At 51.3% G+C, this 21,228-nt stretch overlaps 1 pseudogene; it reads right to left on the bottom strand.

The window, feature by feature from the left end:
* Positions 1–16,959: 16,959 nt before the first annotated feature.
* Positions 16,960–17,690, bottom strand: LOC142452616 (NADH dehydrogenase (ubiquinone) complex I, assembly factor 6-like; annotated as a pseudogene).
* Between the last annotated feature and the right edge of the window lie 3,538 nt (positions 17,691–21,228).

Raw genomic sequence — 21,228 nt, 5'->3', positions numbered from 1 at the left:
CCAGCTTCTGGGGTCACTTTTCAGCGTGTAGATTGGGTACACCTCTTTCTGATTTTAAACCATGCAGTACCCCCATGTTCTGTGTGAGTAGCTGCCCTGGGTCTGTGGCCAGTCTCCCCAGGAGCACAGAAAAAGGTTCCCCCACCCCACTCTGCCCTGCTACCTCTCACTTGTTAGGACCACGTAGTCCAGGGCCTCTGTATGGTCATTCCAACACAGCTAACCTTCTTTCTGGTATTTTCTGTTTTCAGCCAAGTAATTGTGACTCCAGATGTTTTGTGGTTATTTTTTATTTACACACATAACACACTTTTCCTAAGTCCGTACTGCTTCTTTGGAAAATCTTCCTGTACAGTGGAGCCACGCTGGACTCTGTGCTGTGTCCGCAGGGGAAGGAACCCTAAGCAAACCCATCGCCATCGAGTCAATTTCGGCCCACTGTGTCCCTGTTGGACAGAGTAGACCTGCCCCAGTGGGCTTCCAAGGCTCTAAACCTTTATGTAAGCTGAGTGTTGCCCCCTCGGCCAGGGGGCTGGACCACCATGGACAAGAGTCCTCTGACTGTAGGGTCCTCACTTGAAAAGGGCCATCTTGCCATAAGTGGACAATGGACGATGCTGAACTACACACATGGTCTCAGAATTATTCGTTCCCCACTGTCCACGTGCCACAGGGAAAGGGTCCCCTCAGCCCACGCTGTGACAACATGGCCATGCTGGTGTCATTCGCCTGGTTCCGAGTCGATGTCCTCTGTCCACCTTCAGACTGGCACCGTTGCTCGTGCAAAACGCATAACCCCGTGCCCTCTCTCTTTCACGGACCTCTTACTGTCTGTGGCCAGGAGCCCTGCTGCACGTGAGTGTGCTAACCACAAGGTCAGCACTTCGAAACCACCAGCTGCTCTTTGGGAGAAATATGTGGCTTTCTCTTCCCGTACAGTCAGAGCTTCGGAAACCCACAGGGGCAGCGCTGCCCTGAGCTGTGGAGCCACTGTGAGTCTGAATGGCCTTGTGGCATGGTTTTGTGCATTTGGCTCCCTGATAGGCTCAATGCTGGGCTGCTGACCACAAGGTCGGTGGCTCAGACTGGCCACCTGCTCCTTGGGAGGATGACAAGGCTGTCTCCTCAGGACCCCCACATAGGGATCTAGATCCATCAGAATGGACTGGCCAGCAGTAGGGTAAACACGTGAAGCACATCTCTCTCCACACGAGGGTCCTGGAGACTGTCAGGTGCACAGGGCTGAAGTGCCCTGTCTCAGGAGAGAATGACCAGGTGTCAGGGAACTTTGCTGGGGCTTTAGGGTAAAGGACATCTCCAACAGCAGCAAGGCCAGTGGCTGGCTCTCTTCTGTGTTCTGCCTCAGTGCTTGGACTTGAAAGAGCAGGACAGGCCATGGGGGTGGCCATTCGTGGCCAAGCTTAACCCCCTGATGGAACACCTCTCTCTTCAGGGGTGGGGAGGGATGGAGAAATACAAACCGGAGGAGGGAGGGGCTTTCATTCCAGTACAGAAAGGTCAGTGCCGGCTTGGTTTGCAAGGTGAGCAGCTGACCTTGAACTTTCCCGGTTGGACAGGTTGACTGAATTTCAGCACGCTGGCTTTTGGTTTCTGGGTCCTGGTGGTGGTGGGGTCAGGGGGAGGTTGGGGGTGGGTAAGGCCAGTTCCGGAGCCATGTTATCTATCAAGAATTGACTTTCCACCTCTCCTGCTAGACAAGACCTTGGAAGGGAAACAGGAGGCAGAAAAGACCAGCTGCCATGGACACATGTCCCTACACTCCCCGGGTGTCCTGTTCTCCACTCTGAGGAGGCTGGAGCCTTGTTCCTTCTAGCAATTTCAACCAACAACATTGAGTAAAGAAGACTGAGGAAAACTTGATACATCTGCACTATGGTGCTGGAGAATATTGAGGGTACCAGGGCCTGCTAACAGGACAAACTGATGTGTCTGGGAAGAAGTCCAGCCAGAGAGCTCCTTAGAGTCAAGGAGGGTGAGCCTTTGTCTCACATTCTTCGGACGTGCTGTCAGGAGAGACGTGTTCTGGAGAAGGACGTCGTGTTTGGTAAAGCACAGGGGCAGCGAGGAGGCTTGCCTTGACGTGGTGGACTGACCCAGAGGCTGCCGGAGCGGGTCAACGAGGGGCAGGGCTGGGCCGTGTGCAGTTCTCTGAGCACCGGGTCGATCTGAGTCGGAGCACACGCCAACACCACACCACCTATGCCACCAGCAAGAAGCAGAAGCTGGGGCCCCTGTCCAGGCGGGAGGGGTGAGGTGGGGAGCAGCAGTGGGAGGGCCAGGAGACAGGGAAGGAGAAGTTGGTTTTCCTCCGTGTCCAACAGGTTTGGGGGAGGGAGGGGTGATCCAGAAGTGTCCCTCAAACTTCCAGCCTTGAAGCATCGATGCATGTAGAGCGGGAAGAGGGGGTGGGAGCAGGTTCCCTGGGGCCCCAGGAAGCCGGGCGTGAGAGAAGGCAAGGCACTTTCACAAATGAAGTGTCAGCCAACCACCCCCCCTTGTTCCACACAGCCCCCACCCATGTTTCCCACACCCCATTCTCCCCACAGCTCCCACCCATGCTCCCTACAATCCCCACCCATGCTCCCCACAGCCCCACCCATGTGCCCCACAGCTTCCACTCATGCTCCCTACAATCCCCACCCATGCTCCCCACAACCCCCATGCTCCCCACAGCCCCCACCCATGCTCCCCACAGTCCATCCTTGGCTGTAACCACCTGGTCTTTCTTCTGCAATGCCTCTGGGGAAGGGGGTGGGGTCAGAACCGTCAACCTTTGGGTTCATCCAAAAGCAAGTCACTGCCACCCTCTCCCCAGGCCCCGGGATGTTGTGCAGTTTTTATGTTTCCTGCAACTCCCATCACAGCATCTGCTGTGGGAGGACACCTGCAAGACTGGGGCCTCCTTTGCTTTAGGACAGAAATACTCTTTGTGCCTTCAAGCTAGTCCTCCAGGTATCCAGTCCATCAGGTAGTCCTCCAGGCAGCCAGTCCTCCAGGCAGTCAGTCCTCCAGGCAGCCAGTCCTCCAGGCAGCCAGTCCTCCGGGCAGCCAGTCCTCCAGGTAGTGAGTCCTCCAGGTATCCAGTCACTGGTTTCCCCGGTGGCCGGGCCCCCACCACCCGAGGCACCCCCAGCTCACCAGGCTGGTGCGTCTGGCTGGTCAGGACTGTGACTTGCACCCTGAGCAGGAGGGAGTCCCCGTCTCCCTGGCGTTGGTCCCGGCGGGAGCAGAGGGCAGGGGGCTTTAAAGGGTCGTCGGGGATGTCCCTGTAGTTGTTTGCCCGACCTTTCTTCCAACATTGGCCTTGACCCTCCGACCTCAGGTCAGTAGCTGGTGCTGCCATAGCCCCACCCTGTGCCCGACTCGCAGGTCTGCCGCAGACACTTGAGCTCTCCAGAACGTTCCTGGGGAGCAGAAAGGATAAGAACCCCACTTGTGAGGACTCAGCTGTCAGGGTGGGGCCAGGACCATAACTGGAAGCAGCTCTCAGAGCCTGACCCCTGGCCATCCCGGTGGTGGTCTCTCCCACCTGAGCAGGTGAGACCATGGGAGAACAAAGGCATGGGTTGCCACAGAGAGACCATCAGCACAAAGACACCGCCCAGCTGAGGAGCTGCGACACCCAAGCACCTCCCACCTGATGTCTTTGGTGTCAATGCTGATTCTCAGAGCTGCCAGCTGCTTCCTTCTCACAGGGTGTGCCTGGTTAGACAGCTGCCTCTGGGTGCAGAGCATCCCTCGTGTGTGGGAAGTGGTCATCGACTCCTAGCCTCAGCCATTCCTGGTCTTTCACTACCTTTTTCCGATAACCGCCAGCCTGCGTCCTATGAGCAGAGCTGGCCCAGTGATGTGGGCGCCGGCAGCACGGCCTGGCTGAGGGTGACCGGCTGCCCCTTTTGGATCCTGGTGCTTCTGAAGGTGAGCGCGCCCCGGGTATTGCGCCTGGTCTGCTTTGGTGGCTGAGTTGGGGGTGCCAGGTATTGGGTTGTTTGATGTTTACCTGTCCCGGATACCAGAGTCTCAGCACGCAGGACCAACCTGAGCAAGCTACCTTTCCAAATGCCTTGTCCCTGTAACCTCAGCTGGTGGACGGCCCACCAGGAACCCCACTGATGCTCCAAAGGTGACCTCATCTACCTGCCAGGGCCATCCAGCCAGCATGGCTTTTGCATACAAAGTCCCTGTGGGGCTGGAGAAAGGGTCAGGCCTTCCTCTACGTGAGGAGAAGGCAAGGTTTGGAAACACTGAACACGAAGCTGAGAAAGGCTTGGAGGGCAGCATGTGATGGACATCTGGGTCTCAGCCGGGGAGATGGGGTGGGGGAGTGAGCTGGTGCGGGGGCTCCGGGTCAGGTGTGTCTGGGTAGGGACAGCTTGGGTACTTGGGGAAGGGTGGTTACAAAGCCCATGCGGTGTCTTAGCACCCCCAGAGGAGGGCCAGCTGGAAAGCCTGCAATGCCCAGTGGTACTGACTTGTGAACCCCGGGGAGAGGCAAGACCCGGGCAAAGCAGGCGGTGAGCTGTGCCGGTGAGTGCTTCAGGCTTTAAAAATAAGCCCCGGGGGCACTGAGCCTTGCGCCTCCTTCCTTCTGCTTTTGAGCAATGTGGGCCAGAAAGACCCAGGTTTTCCCCAGCGACATGTTTAGCCTGCTTTGGTTCCCTTCCTCTCTTGGAAACCGCTGTTCAGCTTTGGTGTAATCTCTCTATGTAGCCGGTCATCTCCTGCAGGAGCGCCTGCCTCTGCGCTTGGCCCCCCTCTCTGACCACCAGTGCCTGGAGCTCCTGACCTGGAAAGGGGTCCCTAATGCACAGCCCGATGCCTGGTGGGAACTTAGTGTCCAGCACACACACACACACACACACACACACTCACACACACACACCCATATGCATGTGAACCTCTCACACTCATGCCACACCACACACACATACACACATCTACCACACACATGTGAACACACATATACTTACATCCCCACATACATGTAAACCATGCAAATGTACACATACTCATTCCACACACGCCCCCAACACACACATACTCATGCCACACTACACACACATATATCCCCCACATACATGTGGACCACACACATATACACATACATCCTCCTCATGCAATGTGAACCACGCACATGCCACACACCACACATACATAGGCACATGCAAACACCCCAACATACATATGAACTACTCACACAGACACATACACACACCACACAGATAGAAACATACGAATTGAATGAATCCACACGAATCCACACATATACATACTTACAGTATTCCCATATGCATGTGGAAAGCACATGCCAAACCACGCACATACTCGCCACATACCACACATACATACCACGTACAAGCGTTTCTACTTCCGCACATGTCCACACCTCACACATACACACCATACATTTGTATCCACACACTTGTCCACATACACGCCCCCACACGTGGGCCACACCTCTGCATACACACTGCTGCATCTCCACACGACACCCCCACCCCCGTCCATGTCTGCAGCGACATTCCTGTTGCCGAGGGCGGCTCAGACCCCCATCTTCCCGCCCCCTTAGCTTGCACATGTGGTCTCAGGTTTACTTTGCCGCCGCACTTGTTGAAGTTAGAAGTTAACAAACTGAGTCAGAACCGAACTGCTCTTGTTTACCTAAAAGTGGGAGCAACTTCTTCCCATATTTGACTCTTGGGAAACAGTACCCAGTGGTGGATGAACCGCAGGCAAACCTGCCTTGTTGCTCTCTGCCCGGCACCCGCCCTTCCCGCTCTGTGGCCACCCACACCCTCCCCGGCGTCCAGTGTGATGGAGGATGAAGCTGGTCTTTGATTGACACTTCCTGCTCCCGTGCCACCACACAAACTGCCACAGGCAGGGCCAGGCTGCTGCCCGGGGACCCAGCTGGACTCTTGAGGGGTCTTACCCCATGGCCACGTCTTCGAAAGGGCTGTGTGTTCCTGCTGTGCCCCTGGGCAAGAGGGCAGCATTGGGGGACGTTTCCTGTCATACAAGCTGGTTTCTCAGTCCAAAGTCGGTTCCAGAAGGGGCACCCACCACCTGGGAGCTCACAGGGCAAGAGGCTACCTACCTGCTTTCACCCCTAATGAGTGACCACGGACCACCGATGAACGCCTTGGGGTCTTGCAAGCCCACTGTGAGCAGTGCCTGAGAGAAGTGAGGCTGCAGGCTGCTGAGGGCCATACCTGGCCTGATGGGGCTTTCAAAACTATGGACGTATGTGTGTGTGTGTGTGTCCACTTGCATCAAGCAGACTCTGATTCATAGCAACCTTATACAGTGCTTCTGAGACGGTAGCTCTTCACGGGAGCAGACAGCCTCATCTTTCTCCAACAAAGGGACCTGTGGGTTTGAACCACTGACCTTGTGCCTGACCCACTACGCCTCTTGGGATAGATATCTGTCTTGGAAGAGCCAGAATACGCCTTAGCAGTGAGGATGGCGAGACTTCCTCTCACGTGCTTTGGATGTGTGATCAGGAGGGCCCAGTCCCTGGAGAAGGACATCGAGCTCGGTCAAGTTGGGGGGCAGGGAGACAGAGACGATCCTCTATGAGAGGGGTGGGCATGCTGCTGCAGCAGGGGCCAAACGTCACAATTGTGGGGAAGGGGCAGGACAGGGCAGGGCAGCGTGTTGTTCTGTGGCCGACGGGGTCACTGTGAGTCAGAACCGAACTGATGGGCATCTCATAACACCCTGTAACAAACCCCCTGCCGACAGGATTTCTGCACCAACAATTCCATGGCGCAGTTCCTCACATGACCTGGGTATCACCCCCATCTGAGCGAGCTCCAGTGGGGGATCCCATGTGGTGGACGGACACCGTGTGAATTGTCTGCCCCGTGTATGTGGGTCCAAACACGAAGGAAGACCATTTAGAGGGACAGCAACCTGGGACTGGGAAATGCCCGTGATACCCTGCCACCGTGGGGACAGCGGGGAGGGGCGGGCTGTGGGCTTACTCTCACTTCCCCTTCACTCAGCCACTGATCCCTCCGCCTGTCCCCCACCCCACCCCACCCATGATGCCCCAAAAGCTTTCCAAACCTGCGATCCCCATGCAAGCAGACTGCCTCGTCTTCCCCCCAAGGAATGGCAGGTGGGCTCTTGCCACCTCCTTTTCAGGTTGCAGTCCGGTCTGTCAGCACCGAGCTGCCAGCTGGCTCTCAGAGCACAGGTGTGGGGTGCTGCTGCTGGGAGTCCAGCTGCGTCCAGCTCTGGACCTGGCCCCACCCCTGCCCTCCTGGTGCAGCGCCTGCCTCTCCTCCTGAGCTCCAGCCCTCCTTAGAAGGCGATTCTGCCGCCCGCCCGACGTCTGTGTGGTCTTTTTAGGCATCTTGTCATCCTCACAAGGACCCCTGGGGGCACCGTGTGACAAGCACTGAGCTGCCAGCCACAGAGGGAGGTTCAAACCCACCGGCCACTCCAGAGGGGAGAGAGAGGCCCACTGCCCCCGTGCAGTCACAGCCGCGGAAACCCACAGGGCTTCTGCAGTGCACGCCACGGAGGGCTCTGGGCCTGGCTGGAAACCGCAGGCTGTGCTCTGGGTGGAAAGAGTATGGGTGGCAAGGTGGTGAAGCACTCCTGAGAACCCACTGAGGGACCACGGGGCGGAGCCCGCTGAGCCACGTCCATACAGATAGGACAGCCCAGGCAGGGCTCAGGGGCAGTTCCCCCTGTCCGCACAGGGGCCGCTGACTCAGACAAACAACTACGCCAGCATGTCTTTCCAGGAGCAGAGCATCTTCCCTGCAGTGAGCCACTGGTGGCCCTGAACCACCGACCTTGGGGGTGAAAGCACCTTGGCAGCTCCTGGAAGTCTTCTTCCAGAGGACAGTTAGGCCAATTTGTCTTGCCCAAAAGCCTAACCCAACCCACTGCACAGAGTCCACTCTGACTCATCGTGACTATAGAGATTCCACGGGATGTTGATGGCAGCAGATAGCCTCCTTTTGCTCCAGTGAAGCTGCTGGCAGGTTTGAACCACTGGCCTTTGGTTGCAGCCCACAGCCTAATCCACGGGTCCATAGGATGGATTTTGTAAAAGCATCAATATACCCACTTGTTTAAGAAATGTTGGCTCGAGAAACACCCACATTTCAAAGATAAATAGGCTAAGAGTCAGCTAAGGGACCGTATGCATTTTATCAGAGACTTAGCCTTTTCGTGACCCGTGGGATGTATACTTCCCACCAACATTTTAATCCTCTCAGGTTGGTGGCACCATGGCTATCCACTGGACTGCTAATCACCTGGCCGGCAGTTCAAAACCAGCAGCCACTCGGTGGGAGCGGCTCAGAAACTCATAGGGCAGTTCTAGCTGTGTGAGAGGGTCCCCGTGAGCCAGCATGGACTCGATGGCAGTGGCATCCGGGCACATACTAGTCCTAGCTGTCGCAGGTACGCACACCTGCTGGGGCCTGAAGATATTGGCCCCACTTGGGACCTGCGAGGGGATTCAAAAAGTTCATGGAAATGTGAAATTAAAAGATAATCTATCCACAGACTTTTTGAAGCCCTGCTCAGCGTGGGGTGTGCAGAAGATGACCCGGGTCCCCTGGTCCCTCACCCACCACCCCAGTCCCACACATGCTCAAGAAGGCTCAGAGGAGGCTGTTGAAAAGCCTGTCACGCTCCCTCCATCACAACTTCCACAGCCTAAACCCATGCCCACTTCTCCCAAGCCTGGGGCACTGCCAGATGGGCCATTTCCTGGGCACCATGCCACCGTGATGCCCAGGTGGAAAGCGGGGCCAGCAGTGGGTCTGGTGCCCACACTATTTCCTGCACAATGACTCACACCGGTTCTGTGGTGGAGCAGTGATTTGAGGGCAGACAAACTCATTTCCGACCTCTGTGGGTGATATCCAGCAAACGTGACAGCTCACCATGGTCCCCAGCATGCCCACAGGTCCCTAACGCTGGGCAGAGGAACATGTGATGGACACGTTTGGGTCCAGCATGACTGGTCCTGCAGTCCAGTTGGTACTAGGAGCTGGTGCTGTGAGGTGTGGTCGAATCGGTTCCGACTCACGGCCACCCCCGCACAACAGGGTGCAAAGCACCTCCCACCCCTGTGCGTCCTCACAAATGTTCTTATGCCCGAGCCCAGTGTGGCAGTCCGTGCCAAGCCATCTCGTTGAGGGCCTTCCTCTTTTTCGCTGACCCTGCACTTCACCAGAATGGTGCCCTTTTCACCATCTTTGACTCTAAGGAGCATTCTGGCTGTATTTCTTGTGAGATAGATTTATTGGTTCTTCAGGCAACCCAACCCAACCCAACCCACCACCATAGAGTGCATGCTGCCTCTCAGTGCTCCCACAGGACAGAGCTGAACTGCTCCTTAGCGGTTTGTGAGACGGTGAATCCTCACTGGACTAGACAATCTCACTCTTCTTCCTCGCAGCTAGCAGCTCAGTCCCTGTCCCAATGTGCAGCCAGGGCTCTGCAGGCGCGCCGTCAACACTGAGTGAGCATCTTGAGGACCGGGAGCAGCACCTCACCCTTGCACACTCATCCAGCACCGCAAGGCGGGTTTTCTAGTTCAGCATCTAACCTCACTTTGTTTGCAGAAAAGAAGGCTCAAGCCTCACCCTACAACCCAGTAATTGAACGGCCTTTGCTGAGGGGACCGTTTGCTGGCACTGCCACCAACTCTACGCACGGCGACCTCAGGTATGTCAGAGCAAACCTGTACTTCACGGGATGTATTTTCTAGCCGCCCCCCCCCCCCACATAAGGGTGTGCTGGTTTTGAAAACAGATCACCAGGCCTTTCCTCCAAGGCCCCCGAGAGTGGGCTTGGACCATCACCCAGGATGCCCAGGCGGAGGAGTTAGGGTACAGGCATCATGGCTCTGGAATTGGCCCCTTCTCCCCTTGGGCTTGTGTGGGTGTGTTACTCCTGATTCAGTCAAGCCCGCAGTGGACTTGATGGTCCCACCCAGGGACCCTGGAGCCACCTCGTTCTAAGAAGGCCCTTTCTTCACCTTCTCCTCTCTGTGCCCTGCTCGTCCCCTGAACACGGACCAGCGCCTCTGTGCTGCGGCTCAGGGAGCGTCCTTTAGCAGCACTGTAACTGAAGGCCTCCCCTGGTCATTGCCCAGCCTTCAAGTGAAGTGACTGGTCAAACCATGGCCTGGGTCAGGCGCACCTCAGTCCCCAGAGGGCCTGCTTTGCCCTTCAGCACTGTAAAGAGGTCCCTGTACGGCAGAGTTGCCCAATGCAATGTGTTGCCTGCTTTCCTGAGTGTAGATGGTGGGTCCAAGTGAAGTGAGATTCTTGATGGTTTGAACATATTACAGTCGTGCAGTCCTCGCCACAACTGATTTTAGAACATTTCCTTCACTCTTTCTTTCTGATTCTTAGCTCTCATTTCCCCTCAACTTCCCTGCTATAACCCTAATAAACCATTAATCTAGTTACTGTCTGCATAGATTGCCTCTCTCAGATTTCATATAAACAAAAACACAAAAATCAAAACCCCAAAACAATACCAAACTAAAACAGAAAAAAACCCTCAATAAAAAAGAAAGCAGTGAGAACAAATTTAAAACAGGTCAACAGGGAGCTGAAACGTCCAGGTGTTACGCGTTTGCCTAACTGCAGCTGCATCAATGCACTGTGCAGTGACTCAGTCTGACACCAAGGCCGTACATCCTTGGTCCATGGGCAGATGGGATTCACTGGAGGCTTGTCCACATGGGGACCCTGAAAATGGGTTTTGGGCTTCACTGTCATCCACAGCCTCTTGCAAAGTGGGTGCTCAGTATTTAAACCCTACTATCATCCCTTTCTCGAGTCTTGGATTTTATTATTTACAATCCTTGGATCACACAGGCTAGTGCGCTTCTTCCATGTTGACTTAGTTGACACCTCACTTAGGTGGCTGCTTGTTGTAAGACAAGATTTGAAGACCGCCAGATGCTATTCTGGGTGCCCCCTGGCTTCCTGACTACACTTTGCTCCAGTACTGCATATCTCCACGACTTCTTCCTGCGGGTGGGCATCAAGTGGGGTCATGTCAGAAGTCAGGGTACTTAGATTAGGGCTATGATTAAGCGTGAGCTCAAAATCCATTCATGTAACATATATATATATATATATATATATATATATATATATATATATATATATATATATATATATATATATATATATATATATCCCTCGTTCACTTTAGAGACATAATTATCTTTTATTGGGGAATATTACAAACCATTCCCATGGGGCATACAGTAATTCCACTGATAACACCATTCATTTAGCCAGTGGTATAGAACTTATAGCGGAGGACCCATGGAGAGGAAGGCACAGGACCAGGCAGTGTTCTGTTCTCCCCCGCATGGGGTTGCTATGGGTCGGAACTGGCTCGCTGGCCCCTCACAACAACATAGAATTTAAAAGACTCTTGAGAAGAAGAGAGCATGCCTGCATAAGACAGAGTTTTAAAACTGAAATGCATACTTGGTTGTCTTGTACAGATTCAAAACTAACGTGAAAGGCACGGTTTATGAAACAATGAGGGTTGGAGATAGGGTAAAACTTCCTCAATAATGCCCACTTGCCGTGAGAACCGTGCCTGCTAGACTGAGGCCTGTCACAAAAAGCGCAGAGGGTATGAAAACAGCAAACATATGGCAGTCTAAGCCGCCATGTGCTGGGCACCCTCAAAGGAAGATATTTAGGCCAACGTGCAGTGACTTCCATAAGCTTGCGGTAGAAGTCATCTGCTTTTTCTCATTCTAGTGCATTTCAATCTCAAAACCAAGCGAGTATCTCAGCTCCCTAAATCACAACAGGTATGTTTAAGGTAAAATCCAGTTTGCTTAGAGGAGTTTCTAAATCGGGTCTTTGTGGTGTGGCTTAGGAAGGACGCTGTGCACCTTGCAATAACAGAGTCTAAAGTCCTGGTTGTCTGCAGCGCTCGGTCTGGGTCCCCGAGGGCTGGATAGAATCTTGGTCAACAGTGCCTGACTAGGAGCAGAGTACCCTGCGTGCATTCTCCCCTGAGGTCTACGGAAGCAATGTGAAGCATTACTCCAATGGCTCTTTGCCCCCCTTGGTTTGTCCACCCCAGAGTTGAAGCCACCTTCTCCACTGCTGGACTTTGACTTCTATGAAGGTTCACTGAGCTCCCTGCTAAGCCTCAAGGCAGATGTGTTCAATCGCTTGGTCCTTTCCGTCTTCTTTGCCAGCACATAATTCACATGCCTGGGTTCGTCTTCGTTCAACGTCCAACTGGCACCTGCCTGCGAGGCAATGGGAATGCCATGGCTTGAGTCAGTCCTAGCCGACCCCTCAAACCCATGGGTTTGCTCTTCAGTGTTTTACAGAGGCCTTGGGCAGCAGGTGGATCCCAGGCAATGTGTTGTTGAACCTTTTGACTGCTGCATCCCCGAATATTGATTGTGGATTCAGGCAACACCAAAGCCTTGGAGACTTCGATCCTTATGCACTTTGAGGGTCTGCATAGGGGCATATGGGTTTATTGGTGCTATATCTTCCTGTTCATTTTGTTTGCTTGTTAGAGACGAGCTTGTCACTAAAGACCCCAAGTCCATTTCAACTCCACTCTCCCCCCTCTGTGTTCTTTTCTTGTGCAGCAACTCAGACCACGCTTTGTGTTTGGAGGATAAGGAATTTGGGGGGGGGGTGTATTTTTCTTTTGGTTTGGAAAGAAACACACTCTATATATTTGCACAGCCCATCTCAAGAAATGAAATGAACAGCAATATCCTGTTGAACCCTCAATGAAAGTGCTCCTCTTTCTTCCCTGTCCTTCCTCCCATCCACCCCTCCTAAGCACACGATCTGTCCCTGTCTCCCTGTGCTTTCAGTCATCACGTGGTGTCCGTTCTCATCGCCCACTGTGCTATCCACCTGGAAGTCTATTTTATCAGACATCAATATCGCCTCCCCTGCCTTGCTTGTGGTTGCCCTTGGCTTGATAAACTTTCTCCGTCTTCTGACTTTTAGTCCATTTTCGTCTTGAGTTTAAGATACGCCCCTTGTAGGCAACATATAGACGGGTTGTGTTTTCTACTCTAGTCAGCTGCTCTGTCTCTGGATTGGTACGTTCAACCCATTGACAGTCAGTATCATTATTAATATATGCAGGTTTGTGTCTGTCATTTTGCTATTTGTTTTTATTTTTCTTTCTTTGTGGTTCTATTTATGCCATTGTTCTTCCTCTACGTCTCTGCTGTTTGTGTTGGTGTCTGGGTGGTGGTGGTGTGTGTAGCCTGGGAAGGCTACAGAAACAAATCCAAAGAGACACGTATGTGTATAAAAGAGAGGGTTTTTAAATCATTTTATTGGGAGCTCAAAGAGAGAGTTTTTTAAATAAAGGGTAATTGTACATTAAGAAAGCATCCCAACCCAGTCCAGTCCAAGCCCATTAGCCCGATATTAGACCATGTGTCCGATACCAAGCTATAAAGTCCCCTTCTCACTCAGGAAGCACATGGTATGATGTCAGGTGCAGGACCATCACAGGCCAGTGGGTAGAGAGACTTTGGATCCAGTGGTGTTGTAAGCATCTCAGTGCTGGCAGGGGTCTCTACATGACTTCTCTGGCTTCAGCGGTCCAGTAGCATCAGGGTAGGTCCATGTGGCTTCTGCCGCTCAGGGCACTAGTGCACTTCCATGTGTCTTGTCAGTTGCAATGTCTCCCAGGGAGTCAGCAGAGGGAGAGAAGTGTCTCCTGCCTCCAAGGAGGAAAACACCGGATTTTCCAGGATCCTCAGGAGAAGGCCATGCCCACACAGAGGCCTCATTGGCTATGACCCGATTGACAGACTAGGCTCCACCATTCACTCTCAGTCCTCAAATTGACAAACGATCATGTAAACACCACAGTGTGCCTTGCGATACTCTCAGGTTTGTCAGCTGATGTTGATTCTCTGTCCACAGTTGATCCCGTTAGTATTTTTTGTAATGCTGGTCTTGTTTTTACAAATTCATTCCATTTAATTGTCTGGAAATACCTATATTTCTCCCTCATATTTGAGGGATAATATTGCTGGATATGGGATTCTTGATTGGCAGGTGTTTTTTTTTTCTTTCAGAATTTGATATAGGTCACTCCATTGTCTCTTGCCTGCATCGTTTCTGCTGAGAAATCCGAGTTTATCCTTATAGGTGGCTTATTTTTTCCCTAGATGCGCTCAGGATTGCCAACTTTTCTTTGAGATTAGAGTTTGTCTATATGTCACGCTATTTTTCTTTTGGGAAGTATGCCGTTTGGAATTCTCTTGGCTTCCTGAATGGTTTCCCCTTTCTTTGCAATGTTCAGACTTCCGTGCCTTCTCACGGTATTTTCTCTGTAGACCGTTTTGTCCCTTTGTTTCTTCTTGCCCTGGGAGGCCAATGGGACTTACGTTATATCCCTGGACAGTGTCCACCTGACTCCCAGGCTTCCCTTAGAAGCCTTTGCTTTTTTGCTGAGCCTTTCTCTCACTGGCTGCTGCCCCTCTGCGTACTGCTGAGCTGGTTCCACCTGACCGTGGCCCCGTGTGCCGCAGAAGGAAGTGGCCGAGGCCTGCGCCGTCCTCACAATCGTCTTATGTTTGAGCTCCTCGCTGCAGCCACTGTGCCCGTCCTCCTTTTCACGGCCCCGCTGCTTCACCAAGCGTGGGGTCCTTTTTCAGGGACTGGACTCTCCTGACATGCGCACAGTGTGGGAGATGAAGTCAAGGCATAGGCTTGCTTTTTGGCAGTCCACAGTACTTTCAGTCCCCTACCAATCCCGTAGTTCAGAGGAACCCACCCTTCTTCCGTCTTCCTTTCTCAATGTCCAGCTTTCACATGTATATGCGGTACTACTCCTCAGAGAAGCACCTTTACATCTTGACACCCTGAAGAAGCCTTGTTCAGCTGATTTACCCAAACGCAATGTGTTCTTTGATCTCTTGGCTGCTGCGTCCACGACTGCAGTCAGAGTAATTTTCTTCAAGTTCATGGGTTTGGTTTTCCTTTTCAATTTTATGACTCAGATCTTTCCCGTGATGTCTAATTCTGCTATCATCTATCACCTGGCATCCCTTTTCATGTAGCTTTTCTAGTTTTTCAATTCCTTCTATTGTTATCATGAGCATTCGCCATATCTTTTGAAGGAAATTAACCACCATTCTTCTGCATTCTTTCTCTGGCAATTCCAGGGCCTCGTTTCCAGAGTCCTCCTTTCAGCTGGAGCGATTTCAGGTTGCTCGTCTTGATCATCTTGGTGTACTGCCGCTGACTGCGGTTGCTGCCACACTGTGGAGCAGCTACGAGGTGCCTGTGGGCTGCCGCCCTGCGGAGGGGTAGTTGGCTCTGTCGAGTGATGTGGATCAGTCTCAGGACAGCACGTCATGGGGAATTCAAACAGGAAGAAGAGTAGGAAAAGGAGAGAGAAGGGAAAGAAGACGAACGGAGAAGGAGAAAGACAAGAACTAGAGAAAGAATAAAAACTATAAAGAGGCAGGGAAGGGAAGCAAAAACACCCCACCATGTGGGGGTGTGGCTTGTGTGTGGATGTGGAGTTCTGTCGCGATGGCAGTGGGGACCCGCGCAGGTCGGTTCCCTCACGCACAAAGGAGACAAGCAAACCAACCCGGCTCCAACCACAATGAGACAACAGCCTGGCTTGGGTGGGTGTGCCTAGGTCGGTGGTGGTGGTTGATTTGTCTGCGTCCCGCGGGTGCCATGAACATATGTGTATTCATGGGTTGGCAGGCCTGTACGGGGAGAGGAAGTAAGATGGTGAACGGAGAAAAAATGAAATGAAATGTGATCAACAAGCAAAACAAATGAACAAAACACCCTAAACCCTCTTAAGAATAGAAAGTAGACGTTCATTTGGGGGGGTTCCTGTCGGTGTGTGTGAGTGTGCACTGTGGGCAGAGGAGAAGAGGCTGTGAGGAAGGAGGGACCCCGGGAAGGAAGGAAGGAAGGAAGAAGAAAAAGAAAGGGTGGGGGTAAAGAATTGCTTGGAGTGGTCACCTGTATGTACCAGGGGGTCATCCTGCCTGCAGCAGGCTGCCCTGACTATTCCCCAGGACTGCCGAGCCCCGAGGGCCCCGAGAGTGGCAGGGTGGGCTGGAGCGGGGCAGGAAGGAGCAGCTTGTGCTGGGCAGGGGCAGTGCGCAGAGACGGCCATGGCCCCTGGTCAGTGGGGGGGGGGGTCAGTGACAGCCAGCAGATGTTGGTGATCTCCGACTTTAAGCAGCTTTGGCACACTCACCCTTGGAGTTGCTTTCTGTCTGCCAGGGGGCACTGGACTTCCCTCTTGGTGGGTTTCTCTGGCAGCCGTTGAAGTGATCTCCCTGTGTGTGTTACCTGGCAGGTGTAGTCCCTGTGCGTCTCTTCTGGTGACGTCGTTTGATGTGCACACATGTCCTGTTCTCAACAGGCCTCGATCCTCTCTCTGCCTTCTGTAGTTTGGATGTTTGGTAGTGTTTATGCCGTGTCTGAGGGCCTTCAAATCTTTTTCATTAATGACCTTTATGGTCCAGAGTCTGTAATCCATCTTGAGTCTCATTGTAGAACATCATGTGAGGAATGGAGCCTGTTGCTTTTTTTTTTTGCAGGTAGAGATCTACCATTTCCAGCACCATTTATTGAAAATGCAGTCTCTTTCACTTACTATGCTTTATTATTTTATTAAAAACCAGGAGTTTGTAGGTGCTTTGCTATATTTCCGAGTTCTTGTACCTGTAACAAGCTGTTTGACTACCGTGGCTGCATTATAGGCTTTGAAAGTGGGGACTGAAAGGCCTTCTCCTCTGTTTCTTTGATAGCATTTTGTTTACCCTAGATTTATCCCTCTTCCATATGAAGTTGGTTATTAATTTTTCCATTTCTTCGAAGAACTATGCTGAGACTTGGATCAGAATTGTATTGAATTTATTATTTTTGCCATAACACTATTTTAATATCTTTTCCTCCATGATTGAATATACAAAGGTAATGGAAGTAAAACAGTCTTCTGCTGCAAAGTTGAGTGGAATATATCAAATCCACTCATTGGATTTTCTTTAAATAATCCTCTAGAGTGACCATCCGAAGAAATGCAGAGAATTCTTTCAAAGGAGCATTCTGGTGGGAGGACCCAGCATGCTTTAGATGCAAGTGTGCCTGGCTAGCGATGTTATATGTGACATCGCTCACATGTTTACCTTGGTTCTTCCACAGAAACTCCCTCGTGAAACACCATGCAGCATACACATACCCATGGGAAGGAACACCTTTCTTCCGCTGCCGTGATAGGGAGTTGCTCTCAAGCAAGTGTCAATGCCTTGTGATTTTCTAGTGTGACTTGTGACATACTCTGCTTAAAGACCCTTTATGCCCAATATTTTGGTGTTCAGTAGAGAAGGGGGCTCTGTGTGTTCTCAGCGTGAAGTTTCTAATTCCTGGACATGATGATAAGCTTTGTCATCCAATTTATTTTCTCTTTTGTCAATGATTCCAAACAGTCACCTTTTATTCGGGTTATGCCTTTTGATAGCCGTCTGTAGTCGGAGGGCCACTGGCTGATGTGGTAGTGGTAGATTGTGCTGGTATAAATCTGCCATGGTGGTTTCTCCCAAACTGCATTCCCATCGGTCCAATTGCTTTCTCAGAGATTGAATCCTTAACCAGCCTGAGCCAGTTCCACATTGGAGGCTCTCAATGCAAGTACAGCCTGTTGGGGTTCTGCTGGGAGCAGCAGGGAGCATAAGCAGCTCTCAGAGTCTCGTCTCTGCAGCAATTCCAAGCAGCAGTGTCAGTGTCCCCCCCCCCCCCATCCTGGGGCTACAGAGTGTGGCTACGCTCTGCAGGAGCACCGTGAGCTCTGTGGGCTGCTGAGGGTGTGCACAGAGCTCTGTGGGCAGCCGGAGCCACCACAGACCTGGGACGTGGGGCTGCTGTGGGTCCCAGGCAGAGCCCAGAGTGGAGGCTGGCTGCCATGCTGCTGACAGCACCACCATCCCCCCATTGAATGTACAGGATGCTTTCAGTAACATTGACATTTTTGGTATATTAAGTCTTCCTATCCGTGAGCATGACATCGTCTCCCATTTATGTAAGTCTTGATTTTGGGGGCCAAGTATTTTATAGTTCTTTTGTGTATTAAAAAATCATTTTATTGGGGGCTTGCACAACTCTTATCACAATCCATACAAACATCCAATCTTTTGTGTATTTTTTGTTTTTCTGGCTAGATTTAATACTAAGTATTTTCTCTTTGGGGTAGTAATGATAAACGGTATTGTTTTTCCCTATTTTCTTTTCGGTATTTTTCAGCTTGAGTTAATTTTTTCATATGGTGTGAGGTAAGGAGCGAGGTTCTTTTTGGGGGGAGGGTACAGGCACCTCTACTTGTTCCAGCACCATTTGTAGAGAAGATTCTTTGCTCCCCATGGTAGTGTCTTGGTCCCGTAGTTAAAAACCATCTGGCTGTTTATGTGTAGGTCTGTCCCTGGGCTCTGTGTTCTATTTCATCAGCATGTGTCTGTCCCTTCACCAATGTCATGTCTCTGCTCTCTGTACCTTATACAAACTCTACAGCAGACTCTGCTTTTTGTACCTTACACAAACTCTACAGAGAACTCTGCTCTCTATACCTTATACAAACTCTAGAACAGACTCAGCTCTCTGTACCTTATACAAACTCTACAGCAGACTCTGCCTTCTATACTTCATACTGACTCTACAGCAGATTCTGCTCTCTGTACTGTATACAAATTCTACAGCATGTCTTGAAACCCTATAGTCAGAGTCCTCCCATTTTGTTCTTTTTTCAAAATTATATTGGTCATTCTTAGCTTCCTTGATTTTTATGTAAACTTTAAAACAAGTTCATTTATTTTTAAGCAAATATATGAAGTCTCAATTTTTATCTAGATTACTTTGCATCTGTAGCTTGTTTTGGGGATAACTGCTGTCTTGACAAGATTAAATCTTTCAACCTAGAACCCGGCATTTTTCTTTAGCTGAGGTCGCATTTGATTTCTCTCTGCAGTGTTTTGCAATTTTAAGCTTACAAATCGTGTACATGTGTAGTTAGATGAATCCATTCGTAGGCCTGGTGCCTGGTGATCTTGTGTATAATTGAGATCTGGTGGATCCTTCATGGTTGTCTCTGTGTTTGAGTCCCCTGCTGAGGCTGCTGTGTCAGCCACTTCATTGGGTGCTTACCTAATTTTCATTGATTCCTCGCTCCACCAAACATGTTGCCCATTTATATCAATCGATCCCTCCTTATGATGTGTTCACAGTAAAGCAAGTCCAACTCTTACTATCCTTGCTCTGTGAGGCTGGTTTACGAGGAAAACAGATCCAGGGACACTCAGATATGCTTACTAAAGAGCTTTCTACCACGACGTCATTATTTAGCAAGAAATTGTCCCAGCCCGGTCCCACTCAAGTCCATAAGGTCAATACTAGTCCACAAGGCCCTCTTCAGACTCACACTACCACGCCATGGCTGATGGGCATTCTGGTGGGATTTCTTCTGACAGCGTTCGGCTGTTCTTCCGGCAGTCCGCAGTACGTCCAGTCTTCTCTGATATCACCATCGCTTGAACCGTCTCTTCGTTGGTCTCCTTGTCTGCTTTCCACCAGCGGTTGGAGCCGGCTGGAGAGCGGCTGGGTCAGATGCACCACTGCCGCTGCTGCCAAGATTTTCCGCCTTCGCTTTTCATCACTTTTAAAGTGTTTTCTGATAGATCTGTCCAATGCAATATGTCATTTGAGACCTTGTCTACTGTTCCCATGATCATTTGTGTTATTGACCGTACATCCTTTATTCTGGGTAAACTCAAAGTTCTTTGGAATTTTATACGTAGGTGGCTGTGTCTTCTATGGCTAGATCCTTTTCTTTCCAATCTATACTGCCAGGTCTTTCAGAGCCAAGAGATGGAGTGAGACCTTTGACTAACAGATTCATTGAGGGGGTTGAGGCTTTTAGGAAACAGGAAATCATGGAAATGAGGTGAAAGGGGTCTACGATAGCCGCATAAAGAAAGGCCAGAGATGGCCCTTTGTCTGGAGCAGATAATTCGTTCACTTACAAGGATAGAGCCCATGAAAGCGGAGAGCTGCTATTACAGGGAGGAAGAGAAAATTAGCTTCAATACAGACCCACTAACAAACTAAAACCGAGTCTGGAGAGGAGAGAGTTAAAAGGCTCTGCTGAAGGAGCTGCAGGCCAAGGAGGTGTCTCAGAAAGAGAGCCTCGGGTGTTTCAGGTATGGAGCAGGGGTGAGAGGCAAGAGAGAGAGCAGACAGATGAAAATCCAGAGTAGTTCTGTTCTGGGGCATCTATAAAATTTGTAGACATAGGAATACCAAGCATCTTTTTAGATGGTGCTGAAAATTCCAATGGGCTGGGCCCCAGTGCCAGGGCCTGATGTCACTTAACTGGCGGGCAGATGGGCAGAGTAAGCTTTGTAAACACAAGAGATGTCTGCTGCTGTCTTCAGTAACACTGCTGCAGGACCCTCGATAGGCCACTTTCATTTCTTTCCAAGAATTTTTATTGTGGGTTCGATGAAGGTTTACAGAGCAGATCAAAGCTTACATTCAAGCTTTCATACACATACGTTCTGATTCAACTCATCCATCCACTGCAACCTTTCCCTCGCCCCAATGCACCATTGTTGACTCACTTCCTTTGTGCGGTGAAGGGGTTCCCAGCCCTCGAACGGGCCCTCAGGAGAGACTTTGTGATTGTGGAAAGTAATAAAGACAGACAGACAAAGCGGGGCACAGGGACCCCTCATCCCATGTCAGGACCAAAAGTGGATGCATCTTCCAATGGGCATTTCCAATGGGGCTTACAGAGCTTTCAAAAGGAGGCACATCATACAGCGAGCATATTGCACAGCCAACGGGCAATGTCCTAGCAGGAAGCACAGCAAGCAGACGGTGCAATGGCTCAGCTTCTTGACCTAGTGCTGGCTGACCTCCAGCCCCTCGGCGCCCTCCCCAGAGGGTTGGCGCGTCCATGGTGGGTTGGCTGCAGAACCTGATTGCTCTCATCTGCAGCCACCTCCAGGCCCAGGGAACAGCCGGACACATGAGGGATTCATCTTCTTTGGTAGCTCCCACGGGACCGTTCCTGGATGGGGGGTTATCGGAGGCACGGTGTCCAGTCATGAGAATGTGTATTAAGATGTATGTATATCTCACCACCGTGAGGGTGTTCCAACAC

This window comes from Tenrec ecaudatus, chromosome 7 (assembly GCF_050624435.1).
Source record: "Tenrec ecaudatus isolate mTenEca1 chromosome 7, mTenEca1.hap1, whole genome shotgun sequence".
Lineage (NCBI taxonomy): Eukaryota > Metazoa > Chordata > Mammalia > Afrosoricida > Tenrecidae > Tenrec > Tenrec ecaudatus.
Note: the sequence above shows the minus strand (reverse complement) of the source record. Positions and strands in the feature narration are given on the sequence as shown.